This window comes from Odocoileus virginianus, unplaced genomic scaffold (assembly GCF_023699985.2).
Source record: "Odocoileus virginianus isolate 20LAN1187 ecotype Illinois unplaced genomic scaffold, Ovbor_1.2 Unplaced_Contig_23, whole genome shotgun sequence".
Lineage (NCBI taxonomy): Eukaryota > Metazoa > Chordata > Mammalia > Artiodactyla > Cervidae > Odocoileus > Odocoileus virginianus.
In genome coordinates, this window is record NW_027224340.1 from 1,381,409 (window position 1) to 1,403,701 (window position 22,293).

The 22,293-nt window shown below is 45.1% G+C and overlaps 1 long non-coding RNA gene across 1 annotated transcript in view; it reads left to right on the forward strand.

Annotated features, from left to right (window-relative positions):
• LOC139034095 (uncharacterized) overlaps positions 1-7,003 on the forward strand; it is a 64,641-nt gene extending 57,638 nt beyond the window's left edge. The window contains exons 2-3 of the long non-coding RNA XR_011486550.1: positions 750-1,487; positions 6,471-7,003. This is a non-coding gene — a long non-coding RNA (uncharacterized lncRNA). The remainder of the gene's footprint in view (positions 1-749; positions 1,488-6,470) is intronic.
• Positions 7,004-22,293: the final 15,290 nt, after the last annotated feature.

Sequence of the window (22,293 nt, forward strand, 5' to 3'; positions counted from 1 at the left end):
CTCCCTGAGATGGCAGCCCTCCCTCCCTTCCCAGGAAACTCTCCTGCTTTGTCAGCACGTGACTCTTCAGAGGATTCATTTCTGAGTGTTTGACAAGAGCTCACTCATGGGCACTAGAAGGGGCCCCTCTTCCAGCAAAGTGGGTGACGCTGAGAGCTGAGAAGGGGGCCCAGCGCCCCCTAGCCTGGGCCACAGGCACTCAGAAGCGCCCTGGGAGCAAGACGGGAAGGAAGGGGGCAGGTCACAACCGCTGAAAGAACGACAGAGCCCTTGAGGATACAACAAAAACTGGTCAGAACCTACTAGGCCCAAGATAGTGGAAGATTCAGCCTCCAGTGGACTTGAGCCTCATTTAAAGCTCCTTGGAGCACCTCAGCTTATTGACACACCCACAGGCGCCAGACAGTTCCAAGGGTGACCGTTAAGGCCAAAAAGTGGGTGGCGGCCCAGGTACTGGAAATCCCCACCCCTTCCCCAAAGTAGCAGGAATACCCCTCCCACTAGCTAGCCTATGAAATTGCCCAGCCCCTTAAGAACGAACTACCCCCACAACCGCGGGCCCGCTCTAACTGTCTGAGACAGCCCACACTTGGTGTTCTCTGTGAGTAAGCCTGCTTCCACTCCACTTCAGCTCACTCTTGAATTCTCTCCTGTGTGAAGCCAAGGACCTTCACTCAGGACCCCGAAGCAGGGCCCCACCCGAGACCCGGCATCTAATCACCCTCTTGTGTCCCCTTGTCTTGTAACAGGAGGAGGCCAGACGCTGGGCAGGACCGTCCGCCCCCTGCGGCCCGCGGGTTCAGGGCTCCCTGGGAGGGGCAGGCGACGGGGCGGGGCCGGACCGGACGGAGCTGAGTTTGGCTGCAGGGAAACGCAGGCCTCACACGGGTTCCTGAGCGCTGAGACTGGGGAGTCCCGACTCCCGACCAGAGTGTGCCTGGACTGGACAGCTGAGCCTGGGCAGATGCCAGAGGGAGAGACAGTCCTGAGCAGAGCCCGAGAGATGCCGTCCTTTCCCCTCCTCTCCCCTTCCGCTCCTGGGGCTCCCCTCCCCTCCCCTCCCTACCTGCCCCCTCTCGGGCTGTGGGAAATGGAAACTCAGAGCCCTGGGCTCCTCCTCCCGCCCCTCCCCCGCCCAGCCCCACCTCCGCTCCTCCCTCCGCTCCGGCAGCCTCCCTCGGCCGCCTCCCTCCGCTCCGGCAGAGTCTGGGCCTCCTGGCCTTCCCCAACACGGGGGAGGGGCGGGAGGAGTCGAAAGGACCGCCAGCCGCCCCCAGGAGGTCCAGCTGCCTCTGAACCCAGTCCTCCAGGGACTCTGCCCTTAAACTCCGAGCAGAGGAAATGCTGGTCTTCGGAGGGTCACAGACGCAGAAAGGCAGTGGCTTCAACCCTCTGAGCTGCTTTTTTTTTTTTTCCCAAACCTATTTATTTTTGACTGAAGGAAAATTGCTTCACAATATTGTGCTGGCCTCTAACCATACATCAAGGTGAGTCAGCCATAGGTATACATGTGGCCCCTCCCTTTCTTACCTCCCTCCCACCTCCCAGCCATTCCCACCCCTTTGAGTTGTTACAGAGCCCCAATTTGAGTTCTCTGAGTCATAGCAAATCCCCGTTGGTTACCTGTGTTACACCTGGGAGTGTCTATGTTTCCATGTCTCTCCGTTCGCCCTGCCAGCCCGCGCCCACGTCTGTCCTCATGTCTGTGTCTGCGTTGTTGCGTTATAAATAGGTACTTAAGTATATCTTTCTAGATTCCATGTATGTTAATATATGATATTTGTTTTTCTTTCTGACTTACTTTACACAGGGTAATAGGCTCTAGGTTCATCCTCCTCATTAGAACGGACTCAAATGTGTTCCTTTTCATGGCGAATACTATTCCGTTATATATATGTACCACTTTTTTATCTGTTCATCTGCTGATGGACATCTAGGCTGCTTCCATGTCCTGGCTACTGTAAATAGTGCTGCAGTGAACTTTGGGGTACATGTGCCTTTTCAGTCTTGGTTTCCACAGGGTATATGACAAGTAGTGGAATTGCTGGGTCATATGGTAGTTCTACCTCCCAGTTTCTTGAGGAATCTCCATACTGTCTTCCATAGTGGCTATATCAATTAACATTCCCACCAACAGTCCAAAATATACAAGCAGCTCATACACCTGAATACCAGAATAACAACCCCATCAAAAAGTGAGGAAAAAAACCGAAACAGACATTTCTCTAAGGAAGACTTACAGGTGGCTAATACACACATGAAAAGATACTCAACATCGCCCATTATTAGAGAAATACAAATCAAAACTACAATGATATCACCTCACACTGGTCAGAATGATCATCATCAAAAAATCCACAAACGATAAATGCTGGAGAGGGTGTGGAGAAAAAGGGAGCCCTCTTGCGCTGTTGGTGAGCTGTTTTTTTCACGTGTGAAAACTGGAGGCAGCTCTCAGGCTACAGGACACCTTAATGCTCAGAGACTGAAGCCTGTGCTGCCAGGACCCTGGGGGTTGGAGGCGTCTGCTTTTGTCTTTCAATAAAGCTGTTGGCCTTATTGAAAAAAAAAAAAAAAAAAAAAATCTGGAGGTAGCCACACCCATCTTTTCCCAGGGACAGTTCCAAAAAGCAAATTTAATCACTTTGTAACTGAGCAGTATTCTAGTTACATGCCAGCCTCAATTCCCTTATTTTCAGTTTACATCTGACAACGACTCCCTCCTGGCCCAAACTCACACCAGGCTCCTCTGAGCCGCTTCTCAACTGGGCCTTGACATTGACCCCAGTCCTGTCTTCAGTCTCTGTCACCTCATTTTAGCAAAGAATCCACAGTATCAGTTTAGTGAGACTCCTCCCACCCTTGACATCTGATCAAGTTCCACTTTCCATGTCTAAGTACTCAGTCTGTCATTGGCAAGAACATCCCCACCCTTGATGTTTCTGCTCAGGAAGCTCCCATCCTCTGACCCCTCACTCTATATATAGTTGGATATAAATCCCCAGCCATCTCTACTATATTAGGAGTTGAGGTCTAGCTCTTGAATAGTCTTTCTTGTCAGTTAAACAGCTGTCGGACTACTTTGTCTGTAACAGTCTGGGGCCATGACTTGAAAGAATCCATTGCATCACTGGACCCCAACCCCACGTGTGCACCTGGGGAGACTTGCCTCACTCCTGGCTGGCTGATGGGGGTGGGAGGGGTCCAACAGTGAGTCCATATAGATGGAGAGTTGGTGTTGTGAATGATGGGCTATCAAAACTGGGTGGGGACAAAGTCTGATTCTCAGGATTCTCTTGAGGCTGGGATAGATCCCAAGGTTTTCTTTGAAAGGTACGGCATTAATTTTCTAGGGACACCATAACGAAATACCACACCCAGGCTGGGTGGCTTAAATAACAGTTTATTTTCTCATCGTCCTGGAGCCTGGAAGTCCAAGATCAAGGTGTTCAGTTTAGTTCAGTTCAGTCGCTCAGTCGTGTCCGACTCTTTGCGACCCCATGAATCACAGCACGCCAGGCCTCCCTGTCCATCACCAACTCCCGGAGTTTACTCAAACTCATGTCCATCAAGTCGGTGATGCCATCCAGCCATCTCATCTTCTGTCGTCCCCTTCTCCTCCTGCCCCCAATCCCTCCCAGCATCAGGGTCTTTTCCAATGAGTCAACTCTTCGCATGAAGTGGCCAAAGTATTGGAGTTTCAGCTTCAGCATCAGTCCTTCCAGTGAACACCCAGGACTGATCTCCTTTAGGATGGACTGGTTGGATCTCCTTGCAGTCCAAGGGACTCTCAAGAGTCTTCTTCAGCACCACAGTTCAAAAGCATCAATTCTTCAGCGCTCAGCTTTCTTCACAGTCCAACTGTCACATCCATACATGACCACTGGAAAAACCATAGCCTTGACTAGACGGACCTTTGTTGGCAATGTAATATCTGCTGCTTTTTAATATGCTGTCTAGGTTGGTCATAACTTTCCTTCCAAGGAGTAAGTGTCTTTTAATTTCATGGCTGCAGTCACCATCTGCAGTGATTTTGGAGCCCCCCCAAAATAAAGTCTGACACTATTTCCACTGTTTCCCCATCTATTTCCCATGAAGTGATGGGACCAGATGCCATGATCTTAGTTTTCTGAATGTTGAGCTTTAAGCCAACTTTTTCACTCTCCTCTTTCACTTTCATCAAGAAACTTTTTAGTTCCTCTTCACTTTCTGCCATAAGGGTGGTGGCATCTGCATATCTGAGGTTATTGATATTTCTCCCGGCAATCTTGATTCCAGCTTGTGCTTCTTCCAGCCTAGCGTTTCTCGTGATGTGCTCTGCATATAAGTTAAACAAGCAGGGTGACAATATACAGCAGGTTATTTTCCGCTGATGCTTCTCTCCTTGGCCAGCAGATGGCCATGCTCTTCATGTGGTCATCCTGTGCCCAAACACCTCTGGTGTCTCTATGTCCTTCCACACTGCCCCTTCTTAGGAGGACATCATTCTGATTGGATTAGGATCCATCCATATGACCTCATTTAACCTCGAATACTTCTTTAAGGACCCTCTGTCCACATAGTCACATTATGAGGTACTGAAGGTTAGGGTTTCCACGTATGAGTTGAGGGCACCATTGGTTGGACCATGGGAAACCCTCACTGGCATCTCATTTGGTTTGATTCGGTTCTTTGTTATTTGGGTTGTTCTTTGTTTGTAGACACGTTGCTGGAATTGTCTTCCCTGGTGCTGTACTTTCATACCTCTCTTCTCCATGGCCGTTCTCACTCTTTTGTCTTCCTCTGCAGATTCCCACTGGCTACATGGTTGGCCATTTTGGTGCCAAACCAGTCTACTGCCCTCCTGTTAGCAAATCCTTCATTAGTAAAAACCTTAACTTTTACTAAGAATGGTTTGAAACCTCAATGTCCTCACTGGGAAACACAAGGTCTCCCACGGAGCTCATCCAAGTCTTCTCCCTTCCCTCAATCTCCTTGAAACCTGATACATCCTTCTTCAAACCCTAACCTCCTGTATCCTTTTCCTCACCTGTTGGACCTTTCCCTTCCCACTCCAGCCCTTACTTCCTACAGTCGCTCAAATTTTAGGCTGCCTGTCTCCAGTGAGGGCTCTCAAGGAACCAGGGGCCCTAAAAGCAACCCCCTCCAGCTTAGGAGGTGAAACAGAGTGAGTGCTTTATCCCCTTGGAGGGGCTCTGGGGGCATCCAGAAGCTGCCTGGGATCTCCCTCAGCACCTTGACCAAAATGTGGCCCATAGCCCCTTAAGACTTACACACTACGCAAAAGAAAATCTTGAAAGTCTCTTCCACAAGCATTGGTGGGAAGCTCTAACCCTCATGGGAAGCAGGTGGTCTCACCTCAGATGGTCTCATCTTCCAGAAACACAATTCATGTAAAAAATAGAAAGTGGTGACAAGAGCCAGTGCTGTTTATAACCAGTGAGGCCTGCACCCCTGTGTTCATGCCTGATTCATAGCTGGGATTTCAGCATAAAAGCTCAGAGATTCTATTTGTATCTCGCTGTGTGCTCTGTGTGTAGCATGCTACATGTAGAGACCTCCCTGGTGGCTCAGATAGTGGAGAACCAGCCTGCGGTGCGGGAGACCGTGGTTTGCTCCCTGGGTGTATACGGTATTTCCGTACTTCCAGATGATATTGTTTATTAAATTACTTTGTTAATTAATTTATAAAACTCCATAAAGAAGCTTGTTCTAGCACAGTTGACTTAGACATAAATAAGTATCAACACTTAGTAGTAGTAGTAGTGTTAGTCGCTCAATTGTGTCCGACTCTTTGTGACCCCATGGACTGTGGCCCGCCAGGTTCCTCTGTCCATGGGATTCTCCAGGCAAGAATACTGGAATGGATTGCCATTCCCTTCTCCAGAGGATCTTTCCGACCCAGGGATTGAACCTGGGTCTCCTGCATTGCAGGCAGATTCTTTACCGTCTGAGCTACAGGGAAGATCCAGTCAAAACTTATATAAATGAAATCTTCCTAAATCTCATAAATATAGAAACTAACCCAAATGCTGTTTGAATTCATGTGATTTAAATAAATCTTTGGTAAATAAGACAAGTTGGTTTAATTGAAAAAGAAAAAATAGCTGTGTCTCCGAGTTATCAGCATTAAGGTTCACATGAGCATACATTTTTATTCTATTTAGATTTGCTAGTCAAATAAGCTAATGTTGAGGAACGCATGGCAACCCACTCCAGTATTCTTGCCTGGAGAATCCCCATGGACAGAGGAGCCTGGTGGGCTACAGTCCATGGGGTTGCAAAAAGTTGGACACAACTGAGTGACTAAGCACAGCACAGCACAGCACAAGCCGGTGTTGTACCTACTGGACGTTTTAAGATTACAGAAATCATAAATTCAACAAATGGACAAAGTAAAGATGTACTGAAAATGAATTACTTGGGCTTCCCTGGTGGCTCAGTGGTAAAGAATCTGCTCACCAATGCAGGAACATGGGTTCAATTCCTGGTTTGGGAAGATCCCACACACCATGGAGCAACTAAGCCTGTGAGCCGCAACTATTGAGCCCATGAGCAAAAACTACTGCAGTCCGTGTGCCTAGAGCCTCTGCTCTGCAAAGAGAGAAGCCACTGCCGTGAGAAGCCTGCACACTGCAGCTGGAGTAGCCCCACCAGGGAAAAACCGATGCAGCAACAAAAGCCCAGCACAGCCAAAAATAAATAAAATTAGTTTTAAAAATGAATTTCTTGCTGTCCATTAGTTCATGTATATCAAATGCAGAAGTAAAACAAAAAGTATATATTTTACATTTAACTTCTTTCTATTTTGGAGATTTTGGAGGTACTTGTCTAACATGCATGTGCTGTAAAAATGGTTAACAGGAAAATAAACTGAGTTGATGGTGAGCTTAGTTTAATGTCTAATGATATTTTCATGATTACTCCAATTATATTTGTCAATACCACCTGTATTAAGTTGATGTAAATAAAATAAAATTTTATGAATTAACTTTTTCAACAATTCAATGTATGAATTAACTTTTTAAAAATTATGTTTTATAGAATGTCTGCTTGAAAAAGTTTCCAAAAGCTTTTTGGCACTTTGGAATTTTAGACTCATGCTGAATTAAGTAATAGATATTCATTATGTACTCAGATTATTTTTAAGTAGAAACTGCTGAAATATTAAGGCCTAAGCATAAGTTTGCTTTTGTATACTTTGACTTCTTGCTTTTAAATACTACAGAAGTTACACACACACACACACACACACACATATATATATATATATATATATATATATATATTTTATTGTTAATAAATAATTTTTGCTTCATTGAATAATTGCACTGTGAAGAAGCATAGACCTATAAAAGTTGTGAGATGGTATGTATGGTCATGAAATTTGCTAGCCTGCTACAGAAGACTAGTGTATGATGGCCAGTTCACAATTGTCTACTTCCTAATTTTCTCTGTACAATAAAAGTTACGAGGTTAAAAATAATGATCAATATATATAAATGAAACTATTAGAAACAATAAGGATGAAAGGAATTAATTTCTTATACAATGTATGCATGGAAAGCAGGATGGACTTTGATAACGAAAAGTACACAAGAAAGTAAGATGCTTTAAGAGAAAGTAAAAAGCAACGTGCCCCACAGTAAAAGTCTAATTGTTCCAGACAGAGGAGGAAAATGTAAGACAAAACCTGGATGAGTGCTGAACATGTCAGGTTTGTAGAAGAGAAATTGTATAGATGTAAATATAGAAAGGTTTAAATTTTCTTTTAACTATAAGTAAGTTTGAACAGACTGTTACAAAACAGAATTCTATGCACAGTTGTCTGTGTAGAACAAAAGATATCTTATGTTGCATAGTCAAGGCTGGCTAATAAGGATGGATGGGTTTATTTATAACATTTAAAGTGAACTTTAGTATCAGTAATATACTAATGTAAAACTAGAAGTTGGTTTTTCCTGTGTTAAAAAGATGACATCTTCTCAATTTATTCATTTATTGGTTTGTAAAATAACATTCTTTACCATGTGAGGAATCTGTAATCCACCCAGGAAACAAAAATTCTGTGTTTTATCAGTATAATTTTCTGTGCTGGATGTTGACTTTTATCAGTTCAGTTCAGCTCAGTTGCTCAGTCGTGTCCGACTCTTTGCAACCCCATGGACTGCAGCACGCCAGGCTTCCCTGTCCATCACCAACTCCTGGAGTTTACTCAAACTCATGTCCATTGAGTCAGTGATGCCATCCAACCATCTCATCCTCTGTCGTCCCCTTCTCCTCCCACCTTCAATCTTTCCCAGCATCAGGGTCTTTTCAAATGAGTCAGCTCTTCACATCAGGTGGCCAAAGTATTGGAGTTTCAGCTTCAACATCAGTCCTTCCAATGAATATTCAGGACTGATTTCCTTTAGGATGGACTGGTTGGATCTCCTTGCAGTCCAAGGGACTCTCAAGAGTCTTCTACCAACACCACAGTTCAAAAGCATCAATTCTTCTGCACTCAGCTTTCTTTATAGTCCAACTCTCACATCCATACATGACTACTAGAAAAACCACAACTTTGACTAGATGGACCTTTGCTGGTAAAGTAATGTCTCTGCTTTTTAATATGCTGTCTAGGTTGGTCATAACTTTTCTTCCAAGGAGCTATTATTTTCATGCCTGCAGTCACCATCTGCAGTGATTTTGGAGCCCCCCCAAATAAAGTCTTCCACTGTTTCCACTGTTTCCCCATCTATTTGCCATGAAGTGATGGGACCGGATGCCATGATCTTAGTTTTCTGACCTTATCATATTCTTCACTATTTAAGAGAATGAAGTCTCTTTTTAAGAGCTAGGTTTTTTTTTTCCTTTCTTTTTTAAAATTGGAGTATAGTTCCTTTATACTATTGAGTTAGTTTCTGCTGTACAAAGAAGTGGATCAGTCATATCTATACATATAGTTCCCTCTTGGACCTCCCTCCACCCTCCCCCTACCTAGGTCACCACAGAGTGCCGAGCTGAGCTCCCAGTGCTAAACAGCAGGTTCTCACTGACAGTTTCACACATGGGAGGTTTTTCTCTTTACATTTGTGTTACTTCCTATAAATAAATTTCTGAAGTCTTGAGTAGTCACTTTGTTTAAAGAGGTAACTAAGTATTGTTTCACAGAGATTTGTGAGCCTAGTTAGTCAAGTGTTCAAACCTTTTCACATTTTTAATAACGTTGCCTTTTCAAATCGAATCATAAAGAAATCCTCTGGCTCTCAAACAGACATTGCAATTTCCCAGAAAAATCAGAGTGAGTTGGTTCTTTCACATCATAAAAAGAGAAATGCCAAAAATAATGAGACTTATTTGATAAGTTGCATGAAAGCATTGTCAAATAAAAAGAGATACTTAACCTACCCTAGGTTATATCTGTATGGATAAAATGTTATTAACATAAATAATTTAGAAATTGTCTGATTTTCCTAGAAACTTGCCAGGAAATTACTTACCTGTCTGTTACATGCCCCAGTACTTCTTTACCTATTAGACAACTACAATACAATCTTATCAGTCATAATCCCTGTTATTATTTTTAAAGGTTTTATGCCACAAAAATAACTATATTTTCCTGTCATTTGTGTCAGTTTTTGTAATGCACTCTCATCAGATCTCCAATATCCATTCTAACTTTTTATCCTCCATTGATAGTTTTTATTTCACTCTATTCTTTCCTGAAAGCATTTTTAATCAACTACAGGCCAAAGTGCTTTGTCCTCAATAAAAACGATGGCATCAGAAATCCGTGCAAAGGACTCTGACAGTTGCACTGGGTAGTCGTCTGAAGGCATCACTTGCCTAATGGAGATGGTACCATGTGGCTGAGTGGAGCTCTCCAGAATTCTTGTGGAGAAGCAGATGGGTTTATAAAATGTCTAAGGCAAGAGCAAACAGAGCAAAAACTCCGACATGAGGACTTCCCTGAGGGTCCAGTGGCTAAGACTCCGAGCTCCCAATGCAAGGAGCACAGGTTCGATCGATCCCTGACCAAGGAACTAGATCCCACATGCCACAATTAAGAGTTCAAATGCCAAAGCTAAAGATCCCACATGCCCCAACTAAGATCCGGCACAACCAAATGAATAAATAAATATATATATATATTAAAAATTATGACATGGGACAGAGTGGACAAACAAAAATGATTATGGTTTTGTTTCTAGACATAAGGAAGAACTTTCATATTTCCTCTTTATTTGTGTCTCGTAACAATTTGGTAGACTGTACTTATATAAACAGAAATGAAACATTTATTGTTTTCTTCCTGCCTGGTCTTCCCAGACTGCAAAAACTCCTGTCAGATATTCTTATTTTCATGGCAAGATAATTATTTACATAGGCTCAATAAGAGTCTATGCTGCTTGTAACAGGACATAATTGGGAACATTGGTTACAGACAAGTCAGACGCTGACTGGGACGTCATAGAAATAATGTGCTCAGACTCACATGTGACCGATTTGAAGGAACTCAGATCAACTCTGGGCTTCCTGGGTGGCTCAGACAGCAAAGAATCGCCTGCAGGGAGGGAGACCTGGGTTCAGTCCCAGGGGATCCCCTGGAGGAGGGCATGGCAACTCACCCCAGTATTCTTGCCTGGAGAACCCCCAGGGACACAGGAGCCTGGCAGACTACAGTCCATGGGTTTGCAAAGAGTTGGACATGATTGAGTGACTAAGCACACACAAGGTTGACTTTATGGACCAATGCTCACGAAGCCCTCTTGGGAGAACCTGCCTGGTCCCCAGCTCACAGAGTTGGAGGGGAGATCACTTCCTGGGAGGCCAAGGAAGCAGGATATTCTGGGGTTCTCAAAGAAGGATTCACCCAGCTATACAGGTACTGCAGGCAACTTTTGTTTTTTTTTTCTCTTTAATAAAAAATATGTATTCTATCTATTTTTATTTGGCTGAGCCAGATCTTAGCTGCAGCATGTGGGATCTTTGATCTTCATTGCAGCGCACGGGATTTTTAGTTGTGGCCAGGGATTGAACCTGGGTCCCCTGCACTGGGAGTGTGAAATCTTAGTCACTGGACCATCAGGTACATCCCCTGACGTCAAGTTCTTTGCTTAGCTTCCTAGCCTCAAGAGGTTTTTAAAAGTTCAATTGGAGATCCCATGTGGAAGGTTCCAGCAAAGCAAACCCCAACAGGCCCATGTGACCAGTTACCATTTTTGCTGTACTTTTGTGAACAATCAGGCCAAATCTAACAAGAGCAGACTCTTTTGTAAATGAGAATAATCTAACTTTGATTATCTTTGATTGAGAAGGGGAGTGACTTGGAGAGAAATTTCACATTTCAATGTAGAACTATATCACACACTGTGGGTCATCAGATTCTGGTCCTGCTCACTGTCTTTGAGGCTTTGAAAGTTACCTGCTAAGTGGATGGAATTCTTCCAAGTTTGTCAGACCCTACCAGTCTTGATTTTTCTAGTTTCCTTCAATATCTGGGTACAGTTCTTCAAACATTTCCAATTTTTCTCCCCCTCTCATCTCTGAGAACTAAAAGCTGACTGCCCAGATCCTTACTAAGACTCTAGATTGTCTTGGAGTTAAACTTTTCCCTCAAAATCTAGCAAAGCCTTGTGAAGGAGGCCAGACAGCTAAATGCCAAAAGCTCAGCACCGCAGCCAGTCATGGATGGGCACCTTTCATCCTTAGCTTCTGCTGTGTGGACCTCTGGGAATGCACCACATCTTCTGCCTTCCACTCCAGGGAAACCCTGGGACTGTGGGCAATTCTACCAAAACCTCTCTGATGTTTCTGCCACCACCAAAAGCATTCAAACTGCAAACAAGTAAATCTGCCAGTTTGCCACTGGCATGCTTATTCCACCATCTAAAGAGATTTGGAGCCCAGCATCTAGAAATCGTCTCACTAAGTGTCCTCTGGAACTGGGTTTATAGTCTGCTCAAACCATTAGCCTTTTTTTTTCCCTTTTATTTTCATAGAGATCCTCCTCATTAAATACCTGATGGCTCACGCCACCCATCATATATTCCCTACTAAAAGTCTCAACATGCCAGTCTTAGCTGATCCTTAATAAACAAAAGATCATTGAATGGGAAATGGGTACACAGTGTTCAGAGGAAAGAAAAATGTCTCTTCTTCTTTGAACAAGAGGAGGATCTCACAAAGACTCCATCCTTGACCAAATTCTAGACCAGCCCTCACTCTGACCCTAGTCTTGTCTTTGGCCTGTCAAGTCGTTTTACCAAAGAATCATGGTAAGCTCATTTAGCAAGAATCCCCCTACCCTCAGAATCTTAGTAATTTTCCATCTATTGACCCCCTCACTCAGCTCATTAACTATAAATCTCCAGTTTTCTTTGCTACATTTGAAGCTGAATTCCATCTCTTAACCCTTATTGCAATAGTCTTAAATAAAATCTTCCTTACCATTTTAACAAGCATCAGAATAATTTTTCTTTAACACATCTACCATAATGCAATATAGCATTATACTGGTATTGCTGTAAAATTATAATATGAATATTGATAGTCAAATGTATTAGGAAACTGAGGTAAAGACTTCCTAGCCCTACCCCTCCTGCCTTCACCAAATGTTGCTCTGTCTATTATGCTCTCACAAGTATGTTCTTTTTGCCATAAGAGATCCATGGTCAAAGATAAGGTAGCCTGTGATACAGGAAAGAATATATCTGGTCTCTGGCTCCAGTTCCAGGCACAGAGCTTCAAAAACCTTTGAAATTTCTGAGTGATAGGAGTGCCTTGTTATTCATAATGAACTCTTTTCAATCATGCCTGAGTTTGTGCTAATGTGATGACTTATGTTGGGCCCTTAGATAGTTTCAAGCAAGTGGCTGGCCACCGCAGGAAGGCAAAGCACATGGTTAAAGGGTCACAACTTTTAACCAGATTCTTGACCTCTGGCGAGAGAAGATGGACCAGAAACTGAGCTCAATTGTATGACAACGAGTTAATCAATCATGTGTTTGTAACAAAACCTCAATAAAATCTCCAGTTTTATTGAGGTTGTAGTTGGGAGACCTTCCTGGTTGTTGAACCCACTGATGTGCTGGGAAAGTGATGTTTCTGCTCTCAAGGTGAGAACTTTGTCCTGTATATCTTCTCCCAGGTCTACAGCAGACCTGTGAGGCACAGCATGTGGCATTAGTCTTTTTAGTCCTCTAAGGAGATTGCCATTAGCCCCACCATAGAGCCACTGAGCAGACAACCTACAAACTGGAGAACAATTATACCAAAGAAGTTCTCACACTGTTACAAAAGTTCTAGGACCCACAACAGATTTCCCAACCTGGGGATCCAGCAAAGGGACTGAGAACCCCCAGGGAATTTGACTTTGGAGGCCAGTGGGATTTGATTACAGAACTTCCACAGGACTGGGGAAACAGACTCTTGGAGGGCACAAACAAACCTTGTGTGCACCAGGACCCAGGAGAAAGGGAGCAGTGACCCCACAAGAGACTGAGCCAGACTTGCCTGTGAGTGTCCAGGAGTCTCTGGCAGAGGCATGGGTAGACAGTGGCCTGCTGTGGGGTCAGGGGCACTAAATACAACAGTGCTGGCATAAGTCCTTTTGAAGGAGGTCGCCATTACCACCATTACCCCTACCATAGTTTGGCCTCAGGCCAAACAACAGGGAGGGAACACAGCCCTGCCCATCAACAGAAAATTGGATTAAAGATTTACTGAGTATGGCCCTGCCCATCAGAACAAGACCCAGATTACCCCAGAGCCAGCCTTCCCATCAGAGAGCATCCACAAGCTTCTTATCCTTATCCATCAGAGGGAACACAGAATGAAAACCACAATCACAGAAAACTAACCAAACTGATCACACAGATTACAGCCTTGTCTAACTCAATGAAACTATGAGCCATGCTGTATAAGGCCACCCAAGAAGGACGGGTCATGGAGAGTTCTGAAAAAACATGGTCTAGTGGAGGAATGAATGGCAAATAGCTTCAGTATTCTTGCCTTGTGAACTCCATAAACAGTATGAAAAGGCAAAAAGATATGACACTGAAAGATGAACTCCCCAGGTCAGTAGGTGCCCAATATGCTACTGGAGAAGAGTGGAGAAATAGCTCCAGAAAGAATGAAGAGATGGAGCCAAAGCAAAAACAATGCCCAGCTGTGGATGTGACTGGTGATGGGAGTAAAGTCTGATGCTGTAAAGAACAATATTGCATAGGAACCTGGACTATTAGGTCCATGAATCAAGGTAAATTGGAAGTGGTCCGAGAGATGGAGATGGCAAGAGTTAACATCAACATTTCAGGAATCAGTGAACTAAAATGGGCCGGAATGGCAAATTTAATTCAGATGACTGTTATATCTACTGCCGTGGGCAAGAATTCTTTGGAACAAGTGGAGTAAGCCTTATGGTCAACAAAAGATTCCAAAATGCAGTACTGGGGTGCAATCACAAAAACAGCTGAATGATCTTGGTTCATTTCCAAGGCAAACAAATTATTTAATATCACAGTAATCCAAGTCTATGCCCCAACCACTAATGTTGAAGAAGATGAACAGTTCTATGATGACCTACAAGACCTTTTAGAACTAACACACAAAAAAAGATGTCCTTTTCATCATAGGGGAATGAAATGCAAAGTAGGAAGTCAAGAGAAAAGACCCTGATGCTGGGAAAGATTGAAGGTGGGAGGAGAAGGGGATGATAGAGGATGAGATGGTTGGATGGCATCACCAACTTGATGGACTTGAGTTTGAGCAAGCTCCAGGAGTTGGTGATAGACAGGGAAGCCTGGCATGCTGCAGTCCATGGGGTCGCAAAAAGTCAGACATGACTGAGTGACTGAACTGAACTGAAAGACACATTCCAGGAATTCAGGACAATGGAGCAGGATGTTTACTGAAAACAAGACTGAGGTCTCAGAGTTCTACACTGACTGCCTAGTAATTTCTACCTTACTAGTACATGTGGAACACTTAATTGAGCCATTAGTGTTAAGGCTACTCTTGTCTACTTCTGTTGCAGTTATTTCTGCTCTCAGAGAATACACCGAGAACACACCCCAAGCCTCTTCACCTTCAGGGAGGTGGGCTTGAGGCTTTTTCCCTTGTCTCCTAGTGAATAAGTCCCTTTCTCTGCGCAGAGCTCAGCATCTCAGCAACTGGCTTGCTGTATGTCAGGCAAATGTTTTGGTAACAGACGTTGAAGCTGGGGCATTTTGCCTCTGGGACCTCCCAGGCGGGTGCTTTTTTCCTCAGGGTCTGCTCTTCTGGGCAGGAGTCCAAGACACCTGTTCACAAGAATGGCCCCCATCAGGCAGGAGTGGGCTTCCTTCTAAAGGGGCCCCTGGACCAGGGATATTGGCTGCAGAACCAAACTAAGAAGGAGTCACTTGTGTCAGGGTCAAAACGGAGTTGGCCAGTGCAGGTACATTAAAGAAATGAAACCTCATCTCACTGGATGTAAGTTGCAGGAATTTACAACTCTCCCCGGAATCAACAAAGGACATCAGCCAATCCCCAACACCAAGTCTGTTCATGCCATTGGGTCTCCTGTTTCCCTGACTCAGCAAACCCGATCCCAATAAGAAAGAAAGCCATTAGGCAGCCAGTTAGCTGGAAAAGACAAATAACTTCCATATTCACCTCACAAAAGTCTCTCAGCTTGTGAGCTACTCACAGTTCAAGGCTCCTGTGCCCTTGAATCTCTTGGCACGCATGTCAAAATCGGCAGTAAGCTCATCTTTCTGCTCTATTTTATTCGATGCGCTGAGTTTGATTTTTGACAGAACCCTGTGTTAACACCTGACATACAGCAAGCCAAACAATGAGATGCCAAGGTTTGCAGCAGAGAAGAGTTTATCCACAAGGTAGCCAAGTGAAGAGATGGGAAGGTAAGTCTCAGATCACATTCCTCAAAGGTAAGGTAGTTGAGGTATTTGTGGAGTAAAGAAACAGGCTGGTCTTAGGTGTGGGGAGAGGTGATGGAGGCAGGGAAAAGGTGAGGTGATGGGTGCTCTGCACAGGTGTGTCTGAGTTACTTGCTTTTTTGTGGGATGCATGCTTACAAATGGAGGTACTTAGCCTTGGTAGCTCAGATGGTAAAGCGTCTGCCTACAATGCGGGAGACCCAGGTTCAATCCCTGGGTCGGGAAGATCTCCTGGAGAAGGAAATGGCAACCCACTCCAGTACTCTTGCCTGGAAAATCCCATGGACGGAGGAGCCTGGTAGGCTACAGTCCATGGGGTCGCAAAGAGTCGGACACGACTGAGCGACTTCACTTCACTTAGCCTTATCCAAAGGTGGAGTTTTTGACCCTCTGACATCGAAAGATTGTTCTGTGGACACCTATGCAGACCCAGTTTTAGGGCCTGTGGCACCAACCAGTCTTAGCCAGCTCAAACTGGTTAAGAGCTAACTCTAAGTTCCTAAAGAACAACTTAAGCCCCATTACTACAGCAAACATATGTCAGAAGTGTTATCTATTGGGGTAGTTGAGGAGTCTTGTGATATATTATTACCTAGGCTACTTGAAATTTGGAGGCTGTGCTATTAAAGACAGGGAAAAAATAGTTAATGTGAGCTTAATCAGTGAAGACAGGTTACAAGCAGAGGGCTGTTCTGAAAGGCAAGCTCAAGAATTTGAGTCTGTTCTGATACCCCTTTCTGCGCCATATGCCCCAACATGCAAGTCCTGAAACCATGGGGGCTGGCCTTGGCCAAGTGGGGCAGAGCCTGGGGAATGGAGAGTGCCTCTGTGCCTTGACCTTCAAGACTTAGCTCCTGGGCCCCCTCCTGCAAGGATTGAGGACTGGGACCACTGAGTGGCCCCCTGAGTGCTGCCTTTAACGAGCCAGGTGGTCAGAGATGAGGCATCCAGTTAAATTTGAATTTCAGATGAACAACAGACAACTTTTTAGTGTGAGTGTCTCACACAACATTTTAAAAACTCAAAATTAATGGAGTGCTCCAGTTTATTTTGATCATTTAAAAAACATGTTTATTCATTTGGCCACTCCAGGTCTTAGTTGTGGCATGTGGGATCTTCAGTCTTCACTTGGGCACGTGGTATCTTCAGTTGCAGCATGTGAACTCTTAGTTGAGGCATGGGAGATCTAGTTTCCTGACCAGGGGTTGAACCCGGGCCCATTGCATTAGGAGTGCAGAGTTTTACTGTACCACAGGGAAGTCCCCCAGTTTCCTTATTTTTGCTAAACTTGGCAACACTATCCCCATGCCCTCAGAGCCTGGCACAGACCCAGGGTCCCCTACAATCTAGAGACGGCTGCCTCTCCCAAGCACTGAACTGATGTGCAGCAACTGGAACAGATTGCATGGGAGGAGAAATAATTCTCCTCCCTTTCCAGGTTCTGGGCTGAGAACACTGTAATGAAAGACAGACTAACTGGAGAAGAACCAAGTGAAGTTTAGGAACATGTATACATCTTGTACACCTCTACTTGGGAGAGACCCAGGAAGACTAAGTATCTCCCTGAAAAGACCCAAGTCCTCTCCTTAAATTCCATCTCCAGCTAAAGACAAAAGCTGCTGGGGATGCTTTTATGAGGCTGTTAACAGGAGAATCACAGTGAATGGTTGTCAGGTAGTTTTGCAGATTTAAGGCCCTGCCTTCTCCATTGACAAGAGTTTCTAGAGATTTAGTAATTCTGCTTTTCTTGGTGCAGAGAGGGAGATGCCCAGACAAATGGAGATTGCTCTTACAAATGTAAATGTCTTTTACAAAAGGGCAATTCACACTGAGTTTTCAGAGTGTTCATCTGCAGATTCTTAAAAATAACCAGCTCAAGGTAATCAATCCCTATGCCAAGGAGACATGTTTGAGTAATAAATTTGGCTCCCCTTCAGTGTGCTTTGCGTGGGGGTATGGCAAACTGCTTTGGAGGCCAGTATGGCTGCTTCCACCACAAAACCAACCCTCCCTACCCCCCATCCCACCCTACATCCCAGTAGTTCCCCTTCCAGATACACAAGTAGAAGAAAGAAAAGCATGTGACCTCATGAAAACTTGACAAACATTTCATTCTCAGTTGAGAAGTGATTGCCCAGCTGGGGCTTGCTTAGTCACCACAGAAGATTCCAGAATAAGCAAGGCTGATCCTTGTGGCAGGAGGGAAAGGCACTCATGAATCAGCAGCCCTCCACTGGGGGAGCAGTGAACCCCAATCACAGGGAGCCAGATGAGCACTAGGGGCCCTGGTGTTTCAGAATGGTCCAGACCAGGCACTGACCTTATTAGGGGAAACACACTGAAACCAGTGTAGGCTTCATTCAGCTTCCTTGACCTTCCCTGAGTTCCAAAGGGCAGATTCAAACAGTTGCTAATCAGAGAAGGGAGGGGATACAGAAATAGGGGAGGAGCAGTCAAGTTATGGTACAAACTTGGGGCAGGGTCCTTGTTCCTACTCAAGGGATATGCATAACAATACCTTTGAGTCCTTCTGCAGAATCGGGGCCCCCATCCAAGGGGAGGATGATATTTCAAGCTGAGCACAAGATTCCAGGAGCACTGCCCTGTTACCTCACCACCAACCAATCAGAAGAAAGTCACACACCCTGCAGCCCTCACCCCACATTTGCTGCCTTTTCTGGGCCTGGTGATGACCATTCTGTTTGACCTTCTGTTTGGCCTCTGTTCTGTTTAATCTCTGACAGGGTCCAACAGTTTCAGGTTAAACTGCTCTTATTACAAGGGTGAATGCTGGTTTCACACACAGAATGCCTTGACTTAGATCAGATAGAGATTTCTGCTGTGCTAGGCAGGACTATGCCCACTGAAGCAGGAAGTAGTTACAGAAGATAGAGACCTCCACCCCAATTCCCAAGAAGCATCATAAGTATGGAGTCTTTCAGTGGGGGAGGGTGGGTCATTAGGTGAAACACTGACTGAAACTGCCCACCCTGGACAGGCACCATAGTAACCATCTGCATGAGCTATCTTGTGACCGGAAGTCTTGACAGGGAACACAGATCTAATAAGCCAGCACCAACCCAAAGAGTTTGGGAAAGGTCAAATGAAGATGCCATGTGTCCTACCCCCTCCCAGAATCCTTCTCATTGGCATCCATCTTTGTTGAGCAATATGTGCACCACCAAGAAGGACCCTGAGTCAGAACAGTCAGAATGATTGACCAAAGACAACCCAGAAACCGATCTGAGCACCGTAAAACCTGGGACTGTGAGCCATATAGCAGAGTAGCTCTCCTGGAGTCCCTTACCCACCTGCTCCCCATCCAGGCAATCTCCCAATAAAGTCTCTTGCTTTGTCAGCACCTATGTCTCCTCCGAGAGTCCACAGCTCAGTGTTAGATAAAGAGCCTACTTTTGAGCCCTGGAAAAGGTCCCCATTTCTGCAAGAGCCTTAGTCCAGGAGGAGGACAGGGTGTACTAACAGCCCCCCAGGAAGTGATCCCCATCTAGGAAGGCAGGAAGGGCCTGTCCACACTGAAACAGTGGTCAGGGAGTGGTCAGGGTGTGCCAGTGTGGCAGCGGAGACAACACAGATACCCTTTGGCAACCTCATCCTGGTGGTCACCACTCCATCTGCCTTTGAGATGGTTTCAACAAAGGTGACCATTGCACTCTTCTAGGTATTCACCTGGCTTTGATATGGAGCTCAGAATTCAGTGCAGCAAGAGGCTCAAAGTACTAAGTAAGAAATGTGCTTCTCTCATCCCTCCCCTCCTGCCCCTTCACCCTGCCCCATGAGGCGTTTGATGCCAGTGCCTCCCCTAGCTGGAGAGTAGCTTCTTACGAACCAGGAGGCTGTGGAGCAGGACAGCAGCCACCTGGACCTCTGTCCCTACTGAAAAGGAGCAGGACTATATGGCCCTTGCCCCACCCCCCCACCATGTCCTCTACCTGCCTTTTGTCTGTGGAAAACCTTAGCCAAAGAATAAGTTTAATCAGAGAAGTGACAAATGATGAAACAAAGGAAAATATTTAAGGAGACTAAATAACAATAATGAAGTCATGAAGCATAGTCAAGGACGTTTAGTTCTTTCTAGAAGGCTATAGATAATATTCTAGCCATATCCTGTGAACTGTACAAAGCGAGGTACATACCAAAACACCAGGTAGAGAAGTTTACTACATGATGACCAGGCTGTACCCAGGACACGATCTGCCATGATTCTGAGACTTGATAGCAAAGAAATGGGAACAAGTGGACCCAGGAACTGAAGATTAACTATTACTAAAACAATCAAGATGATGCTGGTCAGACCACTGATGACCAATCTGAAGTTGACTCTTAGAGATGACTATGCTTTTTCTGCATGTAAGACCCTATTCTCAATCTGTCCTTAAAAGCTCTCACCCGCTCTATGTGTGTGTGGGGGATGGGAATCAGCCTTTGGATAGATGTCTGCCAACCTCCCCACTGAGCTGCTGGCATCTGAAATAAAGCAAACTTTCCTTTCCACCAACCTGGCCTGTTTATTGGCTTTTGAGCAGCGAGCAGCCAGACTAACACACATACTCTTTCAAAAACACTACCACTTCAAGTCTGTCAACAGCTGGCCTTAGGGCCCTCACCCTCCTAAGTAGGCAGCATCTGGAGAAACGTTCTGTCACTCTTAGGAAGCCAGGCGCCACCGTGGGAGACGGCTCGAGTCCTGCAGAAGGTGTCTGATGGCACCACGCAGGGCGATGCACAATTCTCCATGGCAGCTCTGCCTGTCCTCATTCCACTGTGTCACCAAGCACACTCTGGACTTCCGCCATCCCCACCTGAACACTGGGAGCGTGCAGGCTCGGGTGCCTCAGGGGCATGTGGTCTGAGCAAACCTGGGGCCACTCTTTAGGTGGGCATGTAGACTAGGCCCTGTGACGCTTTTGCTGTTATTAAAATACTCCGCCTCTGCTCCCTAAAGTAGCAAGAGGTTGTTGACTATGTGTGAGGTGACACCTACTGAGGGGAAGAAAGATCAAACATTAAAACCACAAAGAAATCTCTGAGTCCACAGTACCTGAACGAGTCTGGTGTTTATTTCTCTCTTGCAACAGATGCTAAATGGGGAACTCATCAACCGGGGCTCTAGGGGTCAGGGAGAGTAATAGTAAAGGACACAAGAGAGTGTGTTCTTGTGAGTGTGGCTGACAGGAGAGTAAAGGACAGCTAACTTGGAGAGATGGGGAGAGGATCAGCCCCTCCAAAGGGGGCTTCTCAGGTCAGCGTGTTTCTGACTAGAATGGAGACGATGCTCAAGAACAAAGCTGATTGCACCAACTGCGCATTATCTTCGATATCCTCTTCAAGTGTGTAATCTCCTGTGATGTCCCTCTCCAGATTACTAGGTCCTTGGAAATTGCACATGTTCCCACCACAACAACTAACAAAATAGAAACTGTTACTTCTATGAGTTGACTGTCTTCTGGGGGCTTCCGCAGGCTCTTCGGCTTTATACACAAATGTGCAGTTAAATGTACAGTTCTTGTAAACGAGTATTTCCCGAGGATTCAAACCTAAAAAGAAACAGAAATGAAAATCACAGATTTCATGTGTTTAACATCCAAATATCAGAGCACAGCTATGTTAACTAGCTCCATCCCTAAATATTGTTGTTGTTCTGTCATGCAGTCATATCTGACTCTTTTCGACCCCATGAAGGCAGCACGCCAGGCTTCCCTGTCCTTCATTATCTCCTGAAGTTTACTCAAAGACATGTCCACTGACTGATGATGCCATTCAACCATCTCATCCTCTGTATCCCTTTCTCCTCCTGCCTTCAATCTTTCCAAGCCTCAGGATCTTTTCCAATGAAATCGCTTCTTTGCATCAGGGGGCCAAAGTACTGGAGCTTCAGCTTCAGGGTCAGTCCTTCCAGTGACTATTCAGGGTTGATTTCCTTCAGGACTGACTGGTTTGATCTCCTTGGCATCCAAGGGACTCTCAAGATCGTCTGCAACACCACAGTTCAAAAGCATCAATTCTTTGGTGCTCAGCGTTCTTTATGGTCCAGCTCTCACATCCATACGTGACTACTGGAAAAACCATAGCCTTGACTATAAGGACTTTTGTCAGCAAAGTGATGTCTCTGCTTTTTAACATGCTGTTTTACCTGTGTTTTTTCCCAAGGAGCAAGCATCTTTTAATTTCATGCCTGCAGTCACCATTCTCAGCGATTTTGGATCCCAAGAAAATAAACTCTGTCACTGTTTCCATATCCCCCACATCTATTTGCAATGAAGTGATGGGACTGCAGGCCATAATCTTCATTTTTGAACGTTGAGTTCTAAGCCAGCCTTTTCTCTCTTCTCTTTCACCTTCATCAAGACTC